We start from the raw sequence: 10,000 nt of genomic DNA on the forward strand, positions 1-10,000 counted from the left end.
CATTCGGCCCATCTAGTCTACCCCGCCATTCAATCGTGGCTCATCTATCTCTCCCTCCTAACCCCCCCCATTCTCCTGCCCTCCTTCAATGGGAAAAAGGGGGGGAGAGGAGAGGGAGATGAGGAGGGGAGGAGGGGAGAGGGGAGAGGGGGGGGGAGGGGGGAGGAGGAGGGGGAGAGAGAGGAGAGGGTGGGAGAGAGGGGAGGAGGGGGAGAGGGGGGAGGGGAGGGGGAGAGAGGGAGAGGGGAGAGGAGGGACAGGGGAGGAAAGACGAGAGAGAGGGGAGGAAACGAGGGGGGAGAGAGGGGAGAGGGAAAGGAGGGGAGAGAGGGGAGGAGGAGGGGGGACGAGGGGGGAGGAGGAGCGAGAGAGGGGAGAGGGAGGGGTGGGGAGAGGAGAGAGGGGGGCGAGAGAGGGGGGAGGGAGAGGGGGAGAGGAGGGAGAGGGGAGAGGGGGGAGGGGAGGAGGGGGAGAGGGAGGGAGAGGAAGGGGAGGGGGGGAGAGGGAGGGGAGAGGAGAGGGGGAGAGGGGGAGGAGGAGAGAAAGGGAGGGGGGGCGGGGGGGAGGAGAGGGGGGGGGGGAGAGGGGGAGAAGGGGAGAGGGGGGGAGGGGAGTCACCTTGAGGTTTTTGAGAGCCACACGAGGGGGGTCGAGTGAGGAAACTCTGAGGGAGGGAAGGGAGAGAGATGATCTCGAGGCCGGCCTCCTTTCACACCGCTGCTCCCAGGTCATCCAGGGTCTGGGGGGGGTCAAGGGTCAATGGTCAGTGGCATTGGCTATCAAGCGGTGACCCTTCCCCCCTACTCCCACTCCGCCCCAGCCCCAACCCCCACTAGATCTACTCCCCCCCTCATCAACATTCACCCCCCAGAATTCCCCTCAAAACCATCCCTTCTCCCCCGTTCTCTGACCCTTCCTCCCCTCCGCCCAGTCCCCCCCAAGCTTTTTTTCCCTCCCTCTTTCCCTTCCTTCCCCTAACCCACTGTTTTTTCCCCCCCTTCCTCCCCATGCTTTCCCTCCAACCATCTTCCCTTCCCCCCCCACATGTGTGGCCCCCCTCCCTCAACCGATGTGAAGACCCGGTGGTCTGCGGGATGTGGTGGCGGATGTTTGTACCTATCCCCCCGCTATCCCCTCCCCCTACCCTTTCTCCCCCCTCTATCCCCTCCCCCTACCCTTCTCCCCTCTATCCCCCTCTATCCCCCTCCCTCCCCTTCTCCCCTCTATCCCCTCTTCCTTATCCCTCTCCCCTACCTCCTCTTCTCTCCTCTATCCCCCCTATCCCCTCCCCTCCCCTTCTCCCCCTCTGTCCCCCCCTATCTCCCATCTCCCTCTCACCCTTTCTCTTCCCCTCTATCCCATCTATCCCCTCCCTCCCCTTCTCCCCTCTATCCCCCCCTATCCCCTCATCCCTCCCCTTCTCCCCTCTATCCTCTCCCCTATCCCCTCCCCTCCCCCTTCTCCCCTCTATCCCCTACCCCCCCCCTCTCCCCTCTATCCCCCCCGCTATTCCCCTCCCTCTTCCCTCTCCCTTATCCCCTCTATCCCCTCCCTTACCCTTCTCCCCTCTATCCCCCTCTATAGAAGAAACATAGGAAGAGTAGACAATAGGTGCAGGAAGTAGGCCATTCGGCCCTTCGAGCCTGCACCGCCATTCAATATGATCATGGCTGATCATCCAACTCAGTATCCTGTACCTGCCTTCTCTCCATACCCCTGATCCCTTTAGACAAGGGCCACATCTAACTCCCTCTTAAATAGAGCCAATGTGGAACTGTGGCCCTCAACTACCTTCTGTGGCAGAGAATTCAGCAGATTCACCACTCTCTGTGTTAAAAATGACTTTCTCATCTCGGTCCTAAAAAATTTCCCCCTTATCCTTAAACTGTCACCTCTTCTTCAGGACTTTCCCAACCTCCGGATTAATATTCCTCCATCTAGCCTGTCCAAACCCCTTAAGAATTTTGTTAGTTTCTATAAGATCCCCCCTCAATCTTCTAAATTCTAGCGAGTACAAGCCGAGTCTATCCAGTCTTTCTTCATATGAAAGTCCTGACATCCCAGGAATCAGTCTGGTGAACCTTCTCTGTATTCCCTCTATGGCAAGAATGTCTTTCCTCAGATTAGGAGACCAAAACTGTACGCAATACTCCAGGTGTGGTCTCACCAAGACCCTGTACAACTGCAGTAGAACCTCCCTGCTCCTATACTCCAATCCGTTTGCTATGAATGCTAACAAACTAAATTCTAGCGTGTATCCCCCCTCTATCCCCCCCCTCACCGAAGTGAAGACCTCTGTAGTCTGCTGGATGGTTGCGATCTTATTCCACCCCCAGCGTTTGAATAGTTTGACGCGGGTCGGGTTGTGGAGAGTCGCTGATGGGTGAGTCCGGAAAAATGTCGGGAAACGCTGACGGTTGGATAATGCCGGGGAACTGGAGCCGTAGGATAACTAGAGGGGAGTGGGGAGAGAGAGGGGAGAGGGGAGAGGGGAGAGGGGAGGGAGGGGAGAGAGGAGAGGGGGGGGCGAGAGGAGAGAGGGAGAGGGGAGAGGGGAGAGGGGAGGAGAGGGGGGGAGAGGAGGGAGAGGGAGGAGGGGGGAGAGGGGAGAGGAGGAGAGGGGGAGGGGGAGAGGGGAGGGGGGAGGGGGGAGAGGAGGAGAGGAGGAGAGGGAGAGGGGAGGGGGGGAGAGGGGAGAGGAGAGAGGGGAGAGGGGAGAGGGGAGGGGGGGGAGGGGGAGGGGGAGGAGGGCGGGAGAGGGGAGAGGGAGAGGAGCAGAGAGGGGAGAGGGGAGAGGGGAGAGGGGGAGAGGAGGAGGGGGAGGAGAGGAGAGAGAGGAGAGGGAGAGAGGGGAGAGAGGAGGGGGAGAGGGGAGGAGAGGAGAGGGGAGGAGGGGAGAAATGGAGAGAGAGAGAGGGGGAGAGAGGAGAAGGGGGAGAGAGAGAGAGAGAGAAGGGAGAGGGGGGAGGGAGAGAGAGGGGAGGGGAGAGAGGAGAGAGGGGAGAGAGGAGAGGGGAGAGAGGAGAGGGGAGAGAGGGAGAGAGGAGAGAGGGGAGAGGGGGGAGGGGAGAGAGGAGAGGGAGAGAGGGGAGAGGAGGAGAGGGGGAGAGGGGAGATGGGAGAGGGGAGGGGAATGTCCTCCGAGGAGGAGAGGGGAGAGGGAGAGGGGAGAGGGGAGGGGGAGAGAGGGAGGAGAGGGGAGGAGGAGGGGAGAGAGAGGAGGGGGGGGGTGAGGGCAGAGAGAGAGGGGAGGGGGAGAGGGGAGAGGAGGAGAGGGGGGGGGGGGAGAGAGGAGAAGGAGGAGGAGGGGGGAGAGGGGAGAGGGGGAGGAGGGGAGAGAGGAGAGGGGAGAGGGGAGAGGGGAGAGGAGAAGGGAGAGGGGAGGAGAGGAGAGGGGCGGGGGAGGGAGAGAGGAGAGGGGAGAGGAGAGAGGGGAGGGAGAGGGGCGTTTGGGGGGAGGAGGAGGAGAGGGGGGAGAGGGGAGAGAGAGGAGGAGGGAGGGGGAGAGAGGGAAGGGGAGAGGTGAGAAGGAGGGGGGAGGAAGAGAGGAGAAGATAGAGAGAGGGGGGGGTGAGAGGGGGAGGGAGAGAGAGAGGGAGAGGGGGGAGAGAGGGAGAGAGGGAGAGAGAGAGAGGAGCGAGGGAGAGGAGAGGGAGAGGGGAGTAACAAATCACAGGTTTAATAACCAAAATCAAACGATGACAGATAAACAATGCTGCAGTAACTCAGCGGGTCAGGCAACCTCTCTGAAGAGTAGGAATCCCTCCACATTGTCCGGAGATGCTGCCTGTCCCGCTGAGTTACTCCGGCACTCTGTGTGCCTGTCCACAGATTTGCAGGTTAATTGGTTTCATCTCAACAGAGGATGGATGAATCTCCAGTGACAGGGAGCTGGGGAGATCGATTCGGAGCAAGGGGGAGAATCAAAAATCTATCTGTCACTAAAAATATCCTCCGACCTGTGGCCTCCACAGCAAAGAAATCCACAGATTCATCACTCTCCGACTGAAGAAATTCCTCCTCATCTCCTTCCTAAAGTCTCAGTCTCAGCCCTTTAATTCTTAGGCTGCGACCTCTAGTCCTAGTCTCTCCAACTAGTGGAACCATTTCTCACTATTCGGTAAGTTTCAATTAGTTCCCCCCCCCTCCCCCCTCTCCGCCCTCGTTCATCTAAACTCCAGCGAGTACAGGCCCAGTGCGGACAAACACTCATCATCGTATGTTAACCCACCCGCTCATTCCTGGGATCATTCTTCAGTTTGAGGAATGAAGTCCCGACCCAGGAACGTGGCTCATCCCTTCTCTCCAGAGATGCTGCCTGTCCTGCTGAGTTACTCCAGCATTGTGTGTCAATCTTCTGGGATGAATAATGTTCTATCGTATGGTATAGTGAGAGGGGGGGCGTACACAATCGACAATAGACAATAGGTGCAGGAGTAGTGGTCATTCGGCCCTTCGAGCCAGCACCGCCATTCAATGTGATCATGGCTAATCATCCCCAATCTGTACCCCGTTCCTGCCTTCTCCCCTGACTCCACTATCTTTAAGAGCTCCATCTAGCTCTCTCTTGAAAGCATCCAGAGAACCGGCCTCCACCGCCCTCTGAGGCAGAGAATTCCACAGACTCACAACTCTCTCTGTGAGAAAAAGTGTTTCCTCATCTTCGTTCTAAATGGCCGACCCCTTATTCTTAAACTGTGTGTGTGTGTGTGTGGCCCCTGGTTCTGGACTCCCCCAACATCGGGAACATGTTTCCTGCCTCTAGTGTGTCCAAACCCTTAATGATCTTAGATGTTTCAATGAGATAGCCTCTCATCCTTCTAAACTCCAGAGTGTACAAGCCCAGCCGCTCCATTCTCTCAGCATATGACAGTCCCGCCATCCCGGGAATTAACCTGGTGAACCTACGCTGCACTCCCTCAATAGCAAGAATGTCCTTCCTCAAATTAGGGGACAAAAACTGTACACAATACTCCAGGTGTGGTCTCACTAGGGCCCTGTACAACTGCAGAAGGACCTCTTTGCTCCAATACACAACTCCTCTTGTTATAAAGGCCAACATGCCATTCGCTTTCTTCACTTCCTGCTGTACCTGCATGCTTACTTTCATAGACTGATGAACGAGGACCCCCAGATCCCGTTGTACTTCCCCTTGTCCCAACTTGGTCCCGCTAGTCACGGGCACTCACCACGATGAGGTTCCACATTCGAGCGGCTTCAGCCACCAAGGTCGAGACTCCACTACACCCCGGCATCAAGACAATCTTCATCGGTTCATTGTAGAGCAGCTCGTACAGGAACTTGGTCGACTTGCCAGGATCACACTGTGGAGAGATCAGACACACACACACACATGGTCTAGTTAGACATAGAAACATAGACAATAGGTGCAGGAGGAGAGGCCATTCGGCCCTTCGAACCTGCACCGCCATTCAATATGATCATGGCTGATCATCCAACTCAATATCCCATCCCTGCCTTCTCTCCATACCCCCTGATCCCTTTAGCCACAAGGGCCACATCTAACTCCCTCTTAAATATAGCCAATGAACTGTGGCCTCAACTACCTTCTGTGGCAGAGAATCCCACAGATTCACCACTCTCTGTGTGTGAAAAAAAATGTTTTTCTCATCTCGGTCCTAAAAGATTTCCCCCTTATCCTTAAACTGTGTGTGTGGCCCCTTGTCCTGGACTTCCCCAACATCGGGAACAATCTTCCTGCATCTAGCCTGTCCAACTCCTTAAGAATTTTGTAAGTTTCTATAAGATTCCCCCTCAATCTTCTAAATTCTAGCGAGTACAAGCCGAGTCTATCCAGTCTTTCTTCATATGAAAGTCCTGACATCCCAGGAATCAGTCTGGTGAACCTTCTCTGTACTCCCTCTATGGCAAGAATGTCTTTCCTCAGATTAGGAGACCAAAACGGTACGCAATACTCCAGGTGTGGTCTCACCAAGACCCTGTACAACTGCAGTAGAGGACCTCCCTGCTCCTATACTCAAATCCTTTTGCTAGGAACAATAGAAAATAGGTGCAGGAGGAGGCCATTCGGCCCTTCGAGCCAGCACCGCCATTCAATGTGATCAGGGTCTGATCCGTCCCCTATCAGAGAAAATGGTGCCTGCCTTCTCCGCATTTCCCTTAACTCCACTAGCCCCTAGAGCGCTATCTAACTCTCATTTAAATCCATCCGGTGACTTGGTCTCCACTGCCCTCTGTGGAAGAGAATTCCACAAATTCACAACTCTCTGGGTGAAAAAGTTTTTTCTCACCTCAGTCTTAAATGGCCTTCCCTTTATTCTAAAACTGTGGCCCCTGGTTCTGGACTCGCCCAACATTGTGAACATTTTTCCGGCATCTAGCTTGTTCAGTCCTTTTATAATAATTTTATATTTTTCTATAAGATCCGCCTCCCCCTCATCCTTCTAAACTTCAGTGAATACAAGCCTAGTACGAGCCTCTCTCCAGAGATGCTGCCTCACCCGCTGAGTTACTCCAGATTTTTGTGTCTGCCTAAGGGACTTTTCCAGAGCAGTCGAGTGAGGGAGAGGGGGAGGGGAGGAGAAGGGGGGGGAGGGGGGGGAGAGGAAGAGGAGAGGAGGAGGGGAGAGGGAGAGAGGGGGAGGGAGAGAGGGAGTGAGGGAGAGAGAGGGAGGGAGGGGGGGGGGGGAGGAGAGAGGGGGGAGGGAGAGAGAGGAGAGGAGGGAGAGGAGAGAGGAGCGGAGAGGGAGACGGAGGGAGGGAGGAGGAGAAGAAGAGAGAGACGAGGGGGAGAGGGAGAGAGAGGGGGGGGAGGAGGAGGGGAGAGGGGAGGAGGGGAGAGGAGGAAGGAGGAAGAGGGAGGGGAGGAGAGGAGGGAGGAGAAGAGGGGAGGGGAGAGGGGAGCAGAAAAGAGCAGAGGAGGGGAGAAGGGAGGAGAGGAGAGGAGAGGAAAGGAGAAGGGAGGGGAGGAGAGGAAGGGGGAGGAGTGAGGAGGAGAGAGAGGATGAGAGGATTGGAGGAGAGGAGAGGAGAGGAGAGGGAGCGGAGGGGGAGAGAAGAAGGAGGAGGGGAGGGGATGTGAGGAGGGGGGAGGAGAGGGGAGGGGGGGAAAGGAGAGGAGGAGGGAGGAGAGGAGGGGGAGAGGGAGGGGAGAGGGGAGGGAGGGAAGAGAGGGGAGGGAGAAGAGGAGAGAGGGAGGGAAGGAGGGGGGAGGAGGGGGGGGAGAGGGAGAGGGGAAGGGAGGAGTGGGAGAGAGAAGAGGAGGGGAGAGGGGAGAGGGGGAGGGGGAGGGAGGGAAAAGAGGGGAGGAGAGAGGGAGAGAAAGGAGAAGGAAGAGGAGAAGGGGGGGAGAGGGAAGAAAGAGGGAGGGAGGAGAGGGAAGAGGAGAGAGGGGAGAAGAAGAGGGGAGGGGGGAAGGAGGGGAAGGAGGGGAGGAGAAGAAGTGGGGGGAGAAAGGAGAAAAGGGAGGGGAGAGGGAGGAGAAGGGGGAGAGGGGGGGGGGAGAGGAGAGGAAAAGGGGGGGGGGGAGAGAGGGAGGGGAGAGAAGGAGGGGAGAGGAGGAGAGGAGGAGGGGGGAGGGGGAGAGAAGAAGGAGAGGGAGAGGGAAGGAGGAGGGAGAGGAGAGGAGAGGGGAGAGAGGGGAAGGGGAGGAGGAAGGAAAGGAGGGAAGAGGGGGAGAGGAGGAAGGGGAGGAAGGGACATGGGAAAACGGGATCATGGAGGGGGGGAGAGGAGAGGATAGAAAGAGGAGGAGAGGGGGAGAGGAGGGGAGAGGAGAGGAGGAGAGGGGAGGAGGGGGGAGAAAAGGTTGGGGAATATACGAGCTGAGAAGCAGAGTTGACACTGTCATGATATGAGGGATGAGGCCGGTGAAAAGGAAATCCGAGCTCCTTGCGTTTGGCTCACAGTTCCCTCAGGAGCAGAGAGTGCGCTCGGCACTAAATCCATCTCCCCCCCCTCTCCCCCCCTCTCCACACACAATGAAACCAAACTCAATGCCAGCATTGAATTCAAGATGGCTTGTATACAGGGGCTGAGGCTCTATAAGGCCCCTATAATGTAAAGGCCGCATTTGTAATATTGTGAGCAATTCTGTGGGCGGAGCACCAAGGCAAATTCCATGTATCTGAATACTTGGCCAATACTCTTATTCATTTAGTTTTGGGCCCCCCGTAGAGAATACAAATAGCAGGTGTAGGCCATTCGGCCCTTCGATGTGATCACGGCTGATCATACACAATCAGTTCAAAATTCTTACAAAATTCTTAAGGGGTTGGACAGGCTAGATGCAGGAAGATTGTTCCCGATGTTGGGGAAGTCCAGAACAAGGGGCCACACAGTTTAAGGATAAGGGGGAAATCTTTTAGGACCGAGATGAGAAAAACATTTTTTTCACACACAGAGAGTGGTGAATCTGTGGAATTCTCTGCCACAGAAGGTAGTTGAGGCCAGTTCATTGGCTATATTTAAGAGGGAGTTAGATGTGGCCCTTGTGGCTAAAGGGATCAGGGGGTATGGAGAGAAGACAGGTACAGGATACTGAGTTGGACGATCAGCCATGATCATATTGAATGGTGGTGCAGGCTCGAAGGGCCGAATGGCCTACTCCTGCACCTATTGTCTATGTTTCTATGTTCTTGCCTTCTCCCCATATCCCGTGATTCCGTTAACCCCAAGAGCTCTATCTAACTCTCTCTTGAAAGCATCCAGTGAATCAGCCTCCACCGCCCTCTGTGGCAGAGAATTCCACAGATTCACAACTCTCTGGGTGACAAAGTTGATGAGGCGTTGCCCGACCCACTGCGTTACTCCAGCACTTTGTGTCTTTTTGTGTAAAGCAGCATCTGCAGTTCCTTTTTTTCCTTCGGAGAGAGAGAGGGACAGAGACAGACAGAGAGACAGAGAGAGTGAGAGATAGAGAGAGATACACACACAGACAGAGAGAGGGAGGGAGAGCGAGAGAGACAGAGAGAGAGAGGTTGAGAGAGGAGGGAGAGAGAGAGACACACATACACACACCCACATACGTCACTGCAGAGCAGGGGGAGCGGGGGGGGGGGGGGGGGGGGGGGGTGGGGGTTCAGGAAGACATCTGTTAGCTGATGAAAGGGCCATGTATCAGCGGGGAAGAAAGCTGACCTTCACCCAGGTGGTGCAGGCTGTATGAAATCCTCCACGCACCGCACAGATCACTCAATACTTCACATCCAGCACCCGCCGTCAATAGGCCCTCAAATATTCAACACATCCAGCGGTATCACCACAGGAACACAATGAAAGCACTGAAATATCACACGCATCTGATGGAGGACTGTTGAACTCTCTCTGTGTATCTGTGTGTGTGGTGTGTGTGTGTGTGTGTGTGTGTGTGTGTGTGTGTGGTGTGTGCGTGTGCGTGATGGTGTGTGTGTGTGCGAGTGTGTGTGTGTGTGTGTGTGAGTGTGTGCGAGTGTGTATGCGTGTGTGTGTGCGTGTGTGTGAGCGTGTGTGTGCGCGTGTGTGTGTGTGCGTGTGTGGGCGCACATGTGTGTGTGCGTGTGTGTGTGCTTGTGTGTGTGCATGTGTGTGCGTGCGTGTGTGTGCGTGTGTGTGTGTGCATGTGTGTGTGCGTGTGTGTGTGTGCATGTGCGTGTGTGTGTGTGTGTGTGCGTGTGTGTGTGTGTGCGTGTGTGCACGTGTGTGTGTGTGTGTGCATGCGTGTGTGTGCGTGTGTGCGTGTGCGTGTGTGTGTGAAGGAACTGCAGATGCTGGTTTGTAGACAGATACAGTTCATAACAAAAGGATTTGAGTATAGGAGCAGGGAGGTTCTACTGCAGTTGTACAGGGTCTTGGTGAGACCACACCTGGAGTATTGTGTACAGTTTTGGTCTCCTAATCTGCGGAAAGACATTCTTGTCATAGAGGGAGTACAGAGAAGGTTCACCAGACTGATTCCTGGGATGTCAGGACTTTCATATGAAGAAAGATTGGATAGACTCGGCTTGTACTCGCTAGAATTTAGAAGATTGAGGGGGGATCT

The 10,000-nt window shown here is 55.7% G+C and overlaps 1 pseudogene; it reads right to left on the reverse strand.

The window, feature by feature from the left end:
* Positions 1–10,000, reverse strand: part of LOC129694425 (gamma-aminobutyric acid type B receptor subunit 1-like) — a 50,066-nt pseudogene that overhangs the window by 29,670 nt on the left and 10,396 nt on the right.

This window comes from Leucoraja erinacea, unplaced genomic scaffold, assembly GCF_028641065.1.
Source record: "Leucoraja erinacea ecotype New England unplaced genomic scaffold, Leri_hhj_1 Leri_65S, whole genome shotgun sequence".
Taxonomy (NCBI): domain Eukaryota; kingdom Metazoa; phylum Chordata; class Chondrichthyes; order Rajiformes; family Rajidae; genus Leucoraja; species Leucoraja erinaceus.